Source organism: Lagopus leucura, unplaced genomic scaffold (assembly GCF_019238085.1).
Source record: "Lagopus leucura isolate 7727_CA_CO unplaced genomic scaffold, USGS_WTPT01 Super-Scaffold_100004, whole genome shotgun sequence".
In the NCBI taxonomy this organism is placed as follows: domain Eukaryota; kingdom Metazoa; phylum Chordata; class Aves; order Galliformes; family Phasianidae; genus Lagopus; species Lagopus leucura.
The window spans coordinates 35,205,228-35,222,072 of NW_024962264.1; the positions used below are offsets into that span (position 1 = coordinate 35,205,228).

The window sequence follows — 16,845 nt, forward strand, 5'->3', positions numbered from 1 at the left end:
TGCGTAAAGAGTGTGGCCTAGCTATGTGTTCGTTGTTTGCATTTTTTTTTTTCCTCCCTCATGATCGGTCTGATGCAACTTCAGTACTCCTAAATTCTTTGCAGTACTTGCTACAGTATTCACTTTAGCAGTGAGTACTGTAGTATTAGAACATTCTTGGTTCGTGAAATATTCATTGAAAGAATACATATATAGTTTTGCAGACAAATGTCATATTTCTTTCTACAATATACTGCTAGGAGAATTTGGATTTCAGTCTTTTACTGAAAATTTGCCTATGCTTAAATCTGTAGATGTTGCATGTGAAGGAGTGAAAAAGTTTGTGTTCAGGTGAGGATTATCATAAGATTTCTGCTTATTTTGATCTCTAATCATGAATAATGAGAAAGAAAAGGAACCAAATAAATATCCCAAAACAAACAAAAACTAAGGTCCACAAACTCCATGACAAACATAATAGTTTTAGAACCTGTCAGAAGATTTGAGATTCATTTTTCAGATAACCAGGGTTAAAATTGCTGACTTTTACACTAGAAACTCTGGTAACTATAACTTAAGGCCTGTAACTGTTTTTATATTACGTGTTCCTGGCAGAAAAAAAGCACATCACTTTTGGATGTTAAAATAATTTAAAACTATGGTTTGTTTAGAACTTTAGATATTTACTTCATTCTAGTGAGTTATATTGGTCTAAACACCATTTTACCTTTATAGTACCTCCCAAAAATGTTCTGGTGGCTGTAGCTCTGTCTCATTCATAATTTTGATACGCTATCCTTAATAAATGCGTTGTTAGATAGCCAGTTGTAATTAGCTTTAAATGAATTAAATGTAAATGAGTAGTGTTTATTAAAACCTCTGGGATAGCTGATGTAGGAATGCAAATTCCTAGGAAGTACGTTAGTTAAGTTACAGCAGGAAACAGTTTCCTCTGTTTTTGCATATAATTAGTTTCTCTCAAACCTGCTCTAGTCATTTTACTGTCAGCTCCCCTTAAGGCTTCAATCTTCCTTCATGGTCAGTTAGATTCATGAGACAGAATTTTTAGCATTTTAATGTATGTTAGTATTTGCAGAGAAATATATTTTAGGTCTGATGAATTTTGACAGATTTAAGCTCTTTTTCACAAAGTTGACTCTTTCTTCCTAAAAGAATATTTGCTTTTTATGGACTTGAGATATCATCTCACTGCCTTGTGGATATAATTGTCAAGTCACTAAACCAAAATAAATTATCAGTAGTACAGCACTGAGTAATAAATCCTTTTTTCCTTTTAGACATGCAATCACTTCCCTTTCATGACTTGATCTTCAATTTTTAGCATAGGGAGTCTTCCATCAGTGGCATTAATCCACATAGTACTTTAGAAAACATAGTTGAGAAACATCTACATTGAATTTGTATGTGAATTTTATTACAAAGAACAGTCAACCTCTCTTGCATGGGTGCACCCTTTTTAAAGATTGATTTCATTAACAGAGCACTTATCCTTTTTTACCCTGAAAAGATGTTGCACAGTGAAGAGAATTTTGCAGAAGGGATTGGTGCTTCATTTATATTATTGAAATTATTCTGTTATTTTCAAAGTAAAAGTCACTAAGAAAGCGTGACTTTGTATATTTGAGTGAAATCCAGAGAGAGATGATGCAGTTTGTATTCTCAGAGGACTTTGGGAGTTTGAATGCTATGTTTAAACAGCACTGTGAAGTATCTGCTTTTTTTCATGGCAAGAGATTTTGTAGACTTTTTCTTCCCTAGTTTTTCTTAAATCTTATATTTGTAGTATGCTGTGAAATTTGAAGAAATACAGCTTAAATAACAGAAGTCTACTTTACAGTGTCATCTGTGGCTTAAATCCTTTTACTCTGAGTGTTGCAGGCTACTAGTTTTTGGTTGGTTACGTTTAATCTCTTTGAACTAATTAAGTTAGTTCTTTCTCTTATGATTCAGTGACCTATCAGGCTAGCTTAGATTAAAATAGCATTAACTATTTATTTTTTTCCCATATGTACTTGTATTGTTTTGGTTTGCTTTATGATGGTTTAGCAAAATTTTTCTGCAACAAGGGTGTTTTTGATCCTGAAAAAGAACTTCATACTTAGGGTCAAGTTATGAATCTTTTACATTTCGTTGAGCTGTTTCATTCAGCTAGTCAGGAATGTCTTCTCCACTAAGGATTGAAATAGAAAGGACATACTCCCTGCAGAATGTAATAGATTCTGCATTTGCTTTTACTAAAGAAAGTGAGAGTTGTGAGAAATACAGTGGTGATCATTGGCTATGGTGCAAGGAATTAACTTTTAGGAAAACATGAAGATAATGAGGACACCTGAAACCGTTGCAGTGCGTGTTTATTGACAGTGACAGTGGTTTATGATTTTTAATAAAAATGTGTTGTGGGGGTAGAGACTAACAACAGCAGAAGAGCCAATGCTTGCCTTCTGGCCTTATACCAGGCTCCAGAAGAAAAGCTAGCACAAATTCAATGCAGCCTGCTTCATCAAGTGTTGGAGTTAAAGCAGACAGGGAGTTTTTGAAGATGTTTTTGGTAAATCTCCGACACTGTTATTTCATTGTACACGTGTCAAGAATCTGAAGGGTAATGAGTCAAAGGAGCTGGCAGAAGGACTCTATCAGTGAAAGACACTGAGTTTATGCAGGTATACAGTGAGAATCCATACTGGAAAAGTGATATTTTTGGTATGTTCATTTGCTGCTGCAAACACTTTCCAGATCAAACAGAGCACATTGAAGAAAATGCTCTTAGAGAACCAGTCGTAAATTTTCCAGTTGCAATCTGCAGTTTATCTGTTGTAAGAGTGGAAAATGGGATCAGATTGATCCAAGAAACTGGACGATAAGCCCACATCCTATGGCATGGATGAAGAAAAGATGTGAAATAATTTTCTTTTTAGAGTTCTTTTGGGAACTGTAGAGATGTGTTCCCCTCATGAGGGCAAAGATGAAACTGCCAGTGAAAGTTATTGGTACAATTTTGGATTATTCTTAAGCTGTTCTCTTCAGATGCTGCTCACCAAAAGAATGCTGCGTATCACCAAAATGGCACAATGATGATATTTGTATTTGCAATGAATTTTGCATCAGATGAAAGAGTATTAACTCTAGCAGCTTCCCTGTGAGCTTCAGAGTTGCCTGTTCCTATCTGTCATGATTCATATTTTATATTCAATAGAGGATGAAGGATTAAAGGTATTCTGGGAATTAAAAAGAAAATACTTTGACTGTTTTTCTCCATCTTGTGAGAGATTAACATTATCTTTCTGTTCAGAGGTAGTCAATTTCAAACTAGGTTTTTTTCCTCTATTGCTCTGCATTGCTAAACTAAGTAGAATGGAAAGTGTTTGCTTTACACAGGTTCATATAGGTTGTAAAGAAATTATCTTCAGATTAAAATCTAAAACTTTCCTACTGAGTCATCTGCCATATGTCCTAGCAACAAGAGGACAAAAAATGTGTTTAGCAGGAGGATAGAGTACTGAAAGGTTCATGTGTAGAGAAAACCTGGTGTTAAACTGAGGGCTGGCATTGATTTATGCTTCTCATGGTATAATATTACAAACAGTATCACCAAAAAACTGTATGATGTAACTCTTCACCCGAGTTTTTTTTCTTTGCACGGTTGTTGCAATGAAAAATTTGAAGCTTTAGACATTCTTGCCACACTAGTGCCTGTGTTTTATCAGAATTAGTGCTGATAGTATACATTTCCATAGAGACTTTGAACTCTCTTTCATGTACTTCTGAGGTTTTATCTTTTCCAGAAGTTATCTTCGTACAAAGTAGATAACTGTTACTAATTAGAATTGTTGTGTATCAAATCTGACTGGTGAAATATTAGACATTATGTTTTACTTAATATTTAAGTATTTATGAGGTTCCTAGTTAATCAGTAATTTATCCATGTAAATTAATTGCTATCTAATAGTGTATTATGAATATTCTACCTTTTCTTAGCTGTGTGAGTTATGTAGTTTTTCAGACTAGAATAAACATATAGAAAAATTTTATTTGCTTTTCTTTACAAATTTTATAGGTTTCTTTGTCTTGCCCCTTCACCTGTTGGTGGATCAGCACAAAGAGTATGATTGGAATCTAACCCATATTTTCTTAGGACATAAATATATTGTTTTAAGAAAAATTAACCTAAAAAATCTTGATATAAGAAGAATAGAAGGATTTTTTTTTTTTTTTTGCAGATGGTAGTTGCTCATTTAAGTCCCATAGTCTATTTCATAACCCATCTTCAAATAATGGTAAAATATAATTTTCTTTCTACAACACTAAATATTGAATTACGACTACTCAATAGATTTTTTTTTTTTGTCCATTTGTGTGATTTTTTTTTTTTTTTTTTTTTTTTCTCTCCTAACAGTAGAAGTCCCAGACTAGATGAATTTTTGCCTTTAGAGCTAGCTCATGTCTTGAGGCCTGCTTTAGAGAACATAACCTTGAAAGACTGCCTCACCAAGAGAAATTGTCCTATACTTTGAGTCTTCCGAGCCTTGAGTAACTTGCAATTGTAGATTTGAGTCTTCAGTGGAGGCAGTTCTATGGTGTTTGTCTGTAGCTGGAAGACATTTTGCACCAATTAATATTATTTTTAAAAGATCTAGAGTGAAAAAAAAATCAATGCATGATCCAAGAACTGTCTCGAGACATATTTTATCTGCTTTGATAATTGTTTTTACAAAGTCTGAAGGAAAATCTTAATTTGAGTCGCTGAAATTTCAGGAAGATGTTTTAGGTAGAGATATGGAAGATGGAAAGCAAATTCTGATGTCTTTTATGTGCAGCTCTTAACACACAGGACGTTTAATGAGAGATATAGAGGAAGGATTTCTGTGAATTTTTTTGGATGTGGCTGACAACACCTCTGTGTTACCTGGAACTGAGTGGTATGTTCAACAGCGGAAGTGTGGTGCCCTGAAGATTTTAAATCTTGAAGTGTGTTAGTGACATTAGGGTATGTCTATGCCGTAAAACCAAACACAGTGATATTGTGATATTGTTAGACAAGAAGCAGTATATGGTAGGTGGAATGCAGCTACTGTGTTAGACTAAAATGGTTACATCGCTTTTTGAGTTTATGCGCTCTGATAGAAATACAAATTTACTGATTCATTAGGAATTACTTTAAATACTTCTGTATGGTGCTGTTTTAATTTGTACTATAAAGCAGCGAAAATTCTTGTTATTCTGATGCTTTAACTGTAGTAACCTTCAGTGTAAGTTTATCTGAAGTTTAAAAGCTGAAAATGTAGTCCCATTTCTTCTGAGTAACTTTTCACTGATGCAGAAGCAATTGTATTTTCCTGTGACTAGAATGGAGAGCTGAGTCTTTGCAGTGGTTTCCTTCTACCATGTTTACATTATAGATTCATAGTGGTTCTGAATGCTTGCTGAAATTTTAACTCAGGTTTGTATTATATAGTGTGGAAAAATAACATGAAATATAGGTATGCTTACTTTTCCAAGAACATGCTTTAGGTAATAAAACACTTTGCTGACATGTTTGTGAGAGATAACGAAGTTGCATTAAAAATGCACTATATATCTTCTTATTCCTTCGATATTCAGGATTTATGTTTTGGGGAAATCTACTTTTCAAGAAAAATTGTTATTGTTGCAGTTAAAGACTAAGAAATGCAAAAATGTGCAAAAATGTTTTAAATAAAATAGTTTCCGTAACATTCATCTCTATACACAGGTGAAATCTGTATATAGGATTGTGTCATTTCATAAAAGAAACAGGAAACTTATCAGTTTTTTCAAGCAGATTCTAATTACAACTTCTGACATCAGTAATGCATACTGTATCAGGACTGCATATTAAATACTGAGATGTGCAGAGCTGAGAGCTTAATGAAGCTAAAAGATAAATGTATTTTCTTCAACCTGGACAACCTGTTGCTAAACTTATTAGCTTATATGTACAAAACACAAATGTGTTCTGTTGTTTTGTACTTATTTTTAGGAAGATGTGACCAGCAGTCAGAAAGTAATGAAAAGCTCTATTAAATATAGCTGCAGATTGTCATGCAGAGCAGGCTCTCAGCTGTGAGGCCATTTGTATGCAATTGCTATGCCTATTTTTCTGAAGTTAAGAATACAGCCAGTATATACTACTGATAAATTTGGGCAGTGTATATAGTTGAATACTATTTTAAAAGTCTCCTGAAGTGATGGAGAGAGATCTTTCACAGAATGTTGGTATTGTTACTTTGGAAACAATTTTTCTGGTATCTGGTCTGTCGCAATTTGTTGCTTGTGTCTTACATGGGGACATAGGGAGGGTCAAGAAGTGGCAGCACCATTGAAAGTAAGTCACTAAAAGCACTTCATATGTTTATATTTATATAACTAAATGTGTTGTCTTAGTATTACACAATACCTAGGTTTATCAAGTTATTATTGCTGACGTTGACATTAATTACTGGAAATAGTGTTATTCCCCTAAAATTTATATCAAGATGCTTTTCTTATATTAAAAAAATAATGGTCTAAAATTTTTTTTGGCCATAATACATTTCAAAAACAAAGTAAGATTGTGTGTGGGGAGGAAAAAATATTGTATGTAGACATAAATAATTATAGAAAGATGGAAAGAAAGAGTGCCAACAGCTAGTATCTTTACTGTCATTTTTGACTTTTTCTTTGTTTGAACTTTCATTCTTCTCTATTTCCTTTTCTGAATCTGAAACACAAATCATTGTAACAGCTAAAGGGAAAAGAGAGTTGTTATAATGTTCTCGTCTTCAAAAATCCCTGCAAAATTTTCTCATTTAAACTTTCTCATTTATTTCTTTTTAGTGTAGTGTAGCTCTAAGATAGCTGCATTGTGCACATAAATACAAAGGTATAGATTCTCAACTTCATGGCTCTTTTTATCTGCATGCAGTTCTTATGTTTTTCCCCTCTCATGTGGTATTATTGCCACAGGTTTCTCTAGATGAAATTTGTGAGTGATCTACAACGTAGAATTCTTGAAAGAACGTCAGAGGAACACTTTTTTTTTTTTTTTTAATATTCCATGTTACTCCCTGCAGACAACTGGCCGAAATAATTCTATGATGGCTAAATATATTTTTTTCAAGCCATGTTATTTTTGATTTTTTTCTATTTCAACACAAGATAGTTCCTTCTTTTATTATGTGCTTTGTAGTAATCCCGATTTGTTCACAGCAACGCATTCAGTAAACCCTAATTCTCTCTATATAACATCTTGCAAACTCATAAAAATAAGTTAATCTAATTTTCTCTTGTCCGACTCATCATTTGAAGAATATTAATTGTAGCTTTTTTGAAGTGATATCATTTATTTATTTATTTATTTTTTAATCCTGAAGTGCCTTGTTTGAAAGAAATACCCCTAGATAAGGCTGTCTTCAAGTTGAAGTAATGTCACGTGGTTCTAAAAGTAGTGGAGTTCTAAAGTAGTGAGGTTCTAAAAGAGCGTGGCCAGCAGGTCAAAGGAGGTGATCCTCCCCCTCTACTCTGCCCTGGTGAGGCCTCATCTGGAGTACTGCGTCCAGTTCTGGGCTCCCCAGTACAAAAAAGACAGGGATCTCTTGGAAAGAGTCCAGCGGAGGGCCACGAAGATGGTGAAGGGCCTGGAGCATCTCCCCTATGAGGAAAGGCTGAGTGAACTGGGTCTGTTCAGCCTTGAGAAAAGGAGACTGAGAGGGGACCTGATCCAGGTCTATAAATATCTAAGGTGTGGGGGGCAGAATGGCGAGGACGAATTATTTTCAGTGGTGAGTGGAGACAGGACAAGGGGAAATGGCCAGAAACTGGAGCATAGGAAGTTCCACACAAATGTGCGCAAGAACTTCTTTACAGTGAGGTGACGGAGCACTGGAACAGGCTGCCCAGGGAGGTGGTGGAGTCTCCTTCTCTGGAGATGTTCAAGACCTGCCTGGATGCCTACCTGTGCGACCTGCTGTAGGGAACCTGCTTTGGCCAGGGGGTTGGACTCAATAATCTCTGGAGGTCCCTTCCAACCCCTACAATTCTGTGATTCTGTGAAGTGCTAACTCCATATTTTCAACAAAAAATGTTATACTCTGCATATATATATATATATATATATATATATATATATAGTAACTGTGACGTGTGCAGTGTTAGCAAAAAAAATTTCAGCTACCTTTTCTGGAGACCATATAATTGTATCAGGCAACCTATTGAGATAAGCACAACCCAGACTCAGATTGCTGCTATGCATTGTCTATTTTTAAGTAGAGAAAACATGTTTTTGTTGTTCTCTGTAAAAGAGCTGCTGTTATTGCCAGCTCTCTCAAGGGTATGTCATCATCCAATTTGTGGCTTTTTCAGCTGTGAATGGAGTTCTTTGAAAAGTGATTGACACCTGAGTAGTTGGGTTCAGAGCCTGTAAAATTGGGAGTAATTTAATTACACAGACAGGTAAGAACTTGCCGGGAAAATATTAAGATAGACAGGAACAGAGCAATGACACTTTTGTCACATCACAGTTTTTTCCTCTCTAATTTACCTAGAGATTTTATCATGAATCTTGCTTTGAAGTAGACTACTTAAAGTAATTGACAGAAATTGGCTGCTTCATAGCTTTATTTTATATAGTCTAGATTGCTGAATTCTTGGACAGTTTTCAAGATGATGAGTTACTTTGCAGAAGTATCTTTTGGGAAGTATGTGCCTAAGTAATTAGTATTTTATTTCTGCTGCCAATCCAACACTGTCTTGCAGATTTGAGGAACTGAACTTGAGCTCAAGCTTGCATACATTTCAAAGGATGATATATACAAATGAAATGGGTTGAAATAATAGAACACACATTTTAATGTAATGTATGAAGTTGCCTCTATAATGAGATATGATCAAATTGGCACTGGGCAGTTCCATATTTCCATATTGTGGCAAGATATAATCCTTTGATCCAAATCTGATAGCCATGCTAGCTCTAGAGATTTTTGTCCTTTGAGCTTGTGTTTTCTGAAAGGTTATTCCTTGACCATATCTAAATTTAATTCAATTTCTGATTGCATTTGGCTTATGAGAAATAACGTGGGGTTGTGACAGTATACTGAATTGTACTGCTTGCTGCTTTCCATAGTTCCTTTAGAAGCTGAGAGAAGATTTGAATGATATTCCCACTAAATAGCTTCTGTTTTACTGATGTAATGAAGGTAAAAAGTTCTTTGTCTTCACCTTGTTTGATTATCTATCAAAACAGCTTCCTTCCAGAACTGCAGACAGCTTCTTATCCTAACATGATTGCTGCTATTTTATGACTTGAGAAAAAGCTGGCTTCTCCATCCACAAGAAGCAGTTTTGAGGTGACACAAAAATCCTTTCATTTCTTGCCATTCTTCCAAAGTTCTAGATGCATAGATCTTTGGATCAGGTAGGGGGCAGTGCCATCCAGAAAAAGACTGCAGATGTCTTTAGATTCCAGAAGTTATATAAAAATTAGGAAACATTCTAAAATTTAAAATAAGCTCTCAGAAGACAGGTGAGAATTATGCCATCACACCTTAACCTCCTCTCAGATGGTTCAAAGGGTATGTGCAGGCATCATACCGGAATCTGAGGATCAGTGGATATACTTTAAGAAATGTTTGCTTTGAAAGCCTTAGTAGTGAGGACTGTGCTGGAGCAGATATCTGCACTGCAGCCTATAGAGAACCCCATGCCAGAGCAGATCGATACTACCTGCAGGATCTGCAGCCTATGGAAGTGACCATGGCGGATCATGTTCACCTAACAAGAAGTGCAGCCTGGGATTAATCTATGCTAAGGCAGGGAAAAAGGAAGAGGAGTGGAGGAGAGAACACTTAAGGACTGATCACCCTACTCTCCTTTGTCCAATTGTGTAATGGGATCAGGTAAAGGAGTTATGAAGGATGGAGTGAAATTGAGCCTGGCATGATTTATCTTGACTCATCAGCTTTTTTGTTGTATTATCTCCCCCTATCCTTTTGAGGAGAAAGGGCAGCAGATTGGCTGGGTAAGCATCTGGTAATTAGGCAAGGCTGACTCACACAACCGTTCTGGAGAGAAGTGAGCAGGGAGGAAGCGAAGAAATTATAATCATTATTTAAGTACTAGTCCTTATATTGAATACATTCAACTTCAGTAGGGCTTAGGTATAGTCACAATTTTAAATTTTAATTTTGGTAGTCATAGTTGTAATTTTCTTTTTGTTATATTTCCTAGAGTCTTTAAGGTAGAGTAAAAGTCCCATTCCCCCTGAATAGACACACATAATTGGAAGCACAGCTGGTATTTACTGTTTGCTGCAGCAAGAGAACTTTTGACTCCTAACAGTTGTACAGCCCCACAGCAATCAGTGTATTTATGTGAAATTATGATAGTCATTCCCTCCGTTACCATACAGCAAAAACTTGTTATTATGTGACACAGATGAGACATGTATACTATAGTTTTAAAAGAAATTTTTTGATTTCAGAGGATTTCACTGCAGTGAGAAACTTTTTTTTTTTAAAGATTCATGGCTTTTGCAGCCATCTCATTATTAGTTGTTTTGCTGAATGATAATCAGATCAGTTCCTAAGCTCTATTTCTTTTATTTATCTCCTACAAGTTCCTTACTGTATACTGTAAGGGCTCGCTGGGTAATAAGATGTTAGAAACAAAAGGAACTGAGCAGAAGATCTCAGTCCTTAGTGATGGCAACCATACTGTGAGATTGCCTCTCTAATTTACTGTCTGATTTACTGTAGTCCTGTTGTTTTTTTTTTTTTTTTTTTTAAAAAAAAAAAAAGGCAGTTAATTAACCATTAGCTGTTTTGCTGACATGTGTACTAACAAATAGGTCTGTCTTTGCAGTTCAGGGTCATTTTGGAGGTTTTCTGGACAAATAAATGATTCAAACAATTTGGGAAAGCTTTTAATTTCCTCTGAACAGTATTTGCTTCAAAAAGAAAATAAGCAATTACAAAAAAAAAAAACAAAAACAAAAAAACAAAAACAATCTGTATAGCTATCTGAAATGGTATAATGAAAATTCTACATATTACATAATGTGCAGTAACGCAGTTTTCATCAACATAATAAAGTATACTTCCTATTTAAAATTTACTGTTATTTCTGTGAGAACAGATGTTGCTACTGAGCATTTTTCTCACTGAAAGAAGGTTTTAGGCTTTTAGCTCAAAAACTGAATCTTATATTTTAGTGATGTACAAAAAAAAAAAAAAAAAAAAAGAAAATCACATTGATGGGCCCAGTGCGTTTCATTGTAGGAATCTACCATAAGTGGTTTGCATTCCTAAAATGTAAAATAGAAAATGGCTCATATTCTGAAGTTCATCACAGCTGTGGACAGAATAAGAGGATTAATATTTATGCAAAGGCTTAATCCCATGAAAAGCTTGAACTCGATTGAAATCATCTTTATCACTTCAATTGGAAAAACTTCCATGATAAGTATTAATATCTGTAACGCTCTGGTTTAAGTCATTTTCTTTGAAGAAAAGGTATAATTGTTAGCAATTGTACATTTCAACATACAGTGGCCCTTAATTATTTATCTGTGCATTTTCATAAATACAGTTAACAAAATATGTGATTTGAAACTTAATCATATGTGGAGCAATATTCACATATGATTAAAAATTTAGAACAATATTGTCTTATCCATCTTAAGCATTGTGAGCACATAAATGCAGGTAGATCCTCTATAACAGGACTTCCCTGTTACGTTCTTCCAAATTAAGATTCTGACCCTATGAACTTATTTGTGTATTAATAGGATGGATAACAATCTTGTGCATTGTAGTACATTGTTACCAACTGAGAGTGGTAAATAATCAATAGGGATTCAAGGCACAAATGGAGGCTAAAGATGGAAGATTATTTCTACGTTTCAGCGTGATACTGCAGGATTTTAAGTGGGTATTCCCCCAAAAGGAACAAGATAGATTGAAATCAAACCTTTTTTGTTTCTTTTAAATTGAAACATACCCTTTGACGTAAACTGGAAAATACAGTTAAATTTGGTCAAATCGGGTCACACAGTTTAAGTAGTGCTCTTTCAGAGTCAGCTCCATGACTGTTTAATACATATCAAGTATTTACATAAAGATTAATTTTCTAACTCTGACACAAAACCTTTTTAGAGAACTAGTAGGTGAAGATTTTCAAACAAAAGTAAGAATCAGGGCTGTTTTGATTTCTGCATCTTTAATATTGATGCAGTGACATACCCATTTTCCATTTGAATTCAGTGTCTAGACCTTTTTCAAATTCCAGATGATAAACATATCCCTGGGGAGATGTCAGAAAAAGATGTTGATATACTGAATTGAATATAAGAAAATGTGTCAGAACTGGTTGTGTGTGAGTCACCAGAGAAAAGGATGTAGTTGTGAACATGGGAATGAATTAGCTCATTCAGTGAAAACCTCTAAAGGAAGATAAAGAGAATACAAATGGCATTGTAAAGCATTATTGCGCAGAGATTGAGTTATTTCTGATCCAAGCAGGGAATACTAACACAGAATACTGTGCCAGTGTAATTGTACTGCTTCTACCATCAAACTAGGCAGCTTGAATATCCCTGCACACCGCTGTTTTGCCAGGTACTATTTGGGTGATGCAAGTGTCAGAGATACCTAAAATAATTCACTGTCTCAGTGACTCTGTGCCTTCATCAAAAGGACAGGGATTCTGATTTTTGACTCAGGTTTTCTATTTTTGGCATAAGGAGTTAGAACAGTTGAGTCCTGAGGGAGAAAAATAACTTTGTTATATTCAGCCACAATCTTTACTGATTGGAGGGCATGTATGTGGCAGATACACAGAGGGATAAATACTCAAAATTATGAAAGGCCACGATCGATTTGGCTGCAGGCTTCATCTTAAAATAACCTGCAGTAAATTGATTCCTATAATGCAAACAACATAAGAAAATTGAGCAACCTGAGCTCATCCATTAGTTCAAATTCCTTCTGCTATTCATACGGTTAATGAGCTGGATGACTTTTATAACGGTATCCATAATTGCTCTGTCTCTTTCACTGTGGCTACATTGCTACCACAGCTTTACCTTTAACCATCAGAAAAACACTGGTACAGTTTTAAAGTTTATGCTACCTATCCTTCCAGAATGATAAAACCTTATGTGTGCTCCTCTATTCCCCAAATAAATCAAGCAATTGGAAGAGTAACACAGTACTGTCCCCTGATGGTAAGAAGTGATGCTATTCGAGGCCTAGAATTTAATTACTAGTTTTTTCTATTTTATTATTAACCAATTAATGCATGTCTGATTTTGTTTTTGTGTGATAACTTAAACTTTTTAATTAATTATGTAGAATTGAACATGTGATAAAAATCGGTTTGCTGCTGTTCAAAAAATAGCTTTGCTCTCCTGTTCTAAAAAAGACTGTTGTGATTCCCTACCCGTGCAAGTTTTACTTGTATTATAGCTTTGGCCACAACCACAAATTTGGAAGCAATTGCTTCACAGAAATGAGTGTTTAAATTAATGAAATAAATTAATCTGTAAACATTTATTTATTTATTTATTTGGCTGGGCAGTTAAGATAAATATGACAGCGGTTTCTTCACACATTTTATTTGTACCCTGGCCTTTCCTTAAGATGATTTTCTGAAGAGTTAGCCTCATAACTTGTATTAAATAGAAACATTAAAAGTAGAAAATCCAAGGTGTTAGTATCACAAATATAATAATGTGAAGAAACATTCTGAAATTACTCTCAAATTAAAAAACAAAGCTGGTCATACTCGTCTGGAAGGTAGAAATTATAATGTTATTTATCTTTAAAGGAAGTGGAAGAAGTGCTTTCCACTGTGACTACTTATTATGGGTCAAGAAGTCATGCTTCTCAGTTGTGTTAGGAAGAAAAGAATGCATCTTCAAAAATCTTGTTTTTGGTCTTCCCGGTTGTACTTACTGACCTAGTTGACTTAGAAGAGGTAAAGTTATGAAGTATCTAAACTTTTATAGCAACATGCCTTATATTTAAGATGAGAAATAATGCCCTCAATAATTCTACAATTAATCTATAAATATTCAAGCAGATGTTTTTGAAATGAGATTTACTTACAGAAATTAGTTGATTTTTGTATTGAGTGGAAGGCAATTAAATAACATCGTGTAATATGTACAACAAAAGCAATAAAAATCAATTTCTGTGTAGTTATTTTATCTTTGTATTCTTATAAAAACAGAGGAAGTTATGCAGTCTCAAAATGCTACTAAGTTTACATAGTTTCAGTCTTGATGCTTGGGTACTTGCAGAAGTATTTAGTTATTCAGTGCCAGAAACTCTTGCATATGTTTGAATCTTAAGAGCAATATTGCTTTTTAAAAAAGAGCAGCTGGTGTTTCTTACTCTTGTGTTCCTCAAATGATGTAACTGGCTGCCTTTTTGTTTTATGAATCTGATTTTTTTTTTTTTTTCTACTACTGGTCTACCTAACAGATTATTTATTCCCTGACATGCTCCTAAAAAGCAGGAAGATGCTTAGGGTGGCACTGATGTACTTGTTTTGACTTACCTTCCTGGTGAAACCTATGGAAGAGCAGAATTTGACTTAGAATTCTGGGAATAAGTGTTATTTATTTATTATTTATAAATCTATTTATATTTATTTATCCTGTACGCACCCCTGATTGGTGGATTATTAATATAATAATATAAAATTAATATAATATGGATATTGTAGGTTCTTTTCCAGTTCATTATTGCAGATCTGTAGGGTTTATGCTGCCAAAAAGCTCCACGCAATTTTACTGTTCCTAATATTTTCTGTTTCTTCCTCCTTGTCTTTTTTTTTTTTCTCCTTTCTGCTGAGGATTGGGTTCTGTAACTCCTATGTTTAGTTCAGGATATAACTCTAGTAGGTACAATGAAATGGATTTTATTTATCAAATCTATCCAGACATAAAAGCTGGAAACTGAATATAAGAGATTGCAACGTGAAGAAAAGTTATTGTAAACACTGCAGAGCAAATTAAGACTTTTTTCATATTTATTAGAGAAATGTGAAAAATCATTAGGTTTTTCTAATTAGATTCTACTAGTTTGGGCAGGATTAACGTTATACTATGTGTAGAATTTAAAAACTAGAATATCTTTAAATCTTTCACAGGTAGAACATTTGATGCAGTCGTTAACTCCCATGAGTTTGATCACAGTGATTGAACAAGGTTTCAGCATAGCATCTATAAAAGTGTTATGAGGTTTTAAGCAGATTTTCATTGGCCTGCAGTGCGTTATAATATAGTTTGTGAGTAAAAAAGATGGAGGTTTAAATAGATACAAAACTCTGTTAAAAGTCATTTTTCATGCATATCCTGTGGAGGCCTGTCCTTCTTCTGTCCACAATAGTTTTAGTTTATTAGAGTGAGCCAATTCATTTAAAACATTCCTTTTGTCTCACTGTAGAAGTGGCAGTAAAGCTCACTCGAAAAAAAAATAAATAAAACGGGACAGCTCCAAAAATTTTCACAGGGTATGGATTTTGGACTATTTTAATTCCTTTAAATTCCAAACTGACGAATATTTGGATTCACAGAGTCCCAGATACATGGTATGATAAATGAAACACTAGATCTTATTTTTCATTGCTCTGCTCTATCGCAAATTAACTCAGACTTGTGCTTTTTCCCACAGTGGTGTAGCACAAGTAAATAGCAATTAAAATAGGCCTTGTGGATTATATAATATAGTTTGATAACACGTAATTTCTTTATGGTGTTGTTTTGAGGATACAGTTAAAAAATCTCTGAATTTGAGAATTTGGATGAGGTAGATACTGATTGAATTACAGAAAGATTTATGTTACATAGCAACATTTACTTCACTGTATAATTATTATTTTTTTTTTCTGAATATCCAAATTCTTGTTTATGTAGTTGTTATTCTCATTGCAACTGCTTGCAGGGAGAACAAGGCAGCACACTTGCAATTATGCTTTCATAGTATTTCATAGTATTACCTCTTATCTACATTGCTACCTCTGCTTTTTTTTTTTTTCAATTTAGAAGGAGAAAGATGAGCTATAAATGTGACAGAACCACAAGTTTGTTGGAATAAATACTTTTCTTGCAACTCACATATAGCCTCAAAATCCTTAGAATAGCTTGTAGATCAATAAGCTATGTGAATTAATTTTGACTACTAAACCTTTTGCATAGGCTACCTGTAGGGAAAAGTCAGTTAATTCCCACTTCAAAGCATCAAAATATCTGATAGTTTTTCTACAGAAGTCTATCCTTATATGTGTATATTCTACTCTTTATGTATTTTCAAAATACAATTTAATGTATTCTTTTAGATAAATTTTAAAAAGAAGATAATTATTTTTTTACCTGCCATGTAATTTACGGGGACAGAAGTATGCTGAAATCTAAGGTAGTAATCTCTGAAGCTCTTCAACAAAGGTAAGTGATCTGTCTTCATCGAAGTTATAAACAATTCAAAGAAGAATTTCTTTCTACAACTGTCATTTGATGTTATCATCAGGGAAAGGCTCATCAAAGTATGGATAACAGAACATGAAGAAAATTACTTTTTATAGTGACAGGTAAGCATGAGGACAGTTTGTGTCAGGGTAGGAATCTCTATGCCAAAAATATTCAGAAACAGTTTCCAGGTCTCCAGTTAAGAAATAAAATTAGTTTTGATTTTCAGCCTACCTGGAAGTCCATTAAAAGCTGTCCGATCGTGTGCCTCCTATCATGTGCTTTCACAGCTTTTCACCTGCTTTTGTGGGTGGTGTAAAAATGGCCAGAGTAACTTGCTTCCTGATGGCTCCTGCCCACCCATAGTATAACTTTTCATTTTTTTT

General features: G+C 34.3%; 1 long non-coding RNA gene across 6 annotated transcripts in view; it reads left to right on the forward strand.

Moving 5' to 3' along the window:
* LOC122180367 overlaps window positions 1-16,845 on the forward strand; it is an 83,908-nt gene that overhangs the window by 15,757 nt on the left and 51,306 nt on the right. The gene's annotated exons all lie outside the window — the stretch shown is intronic.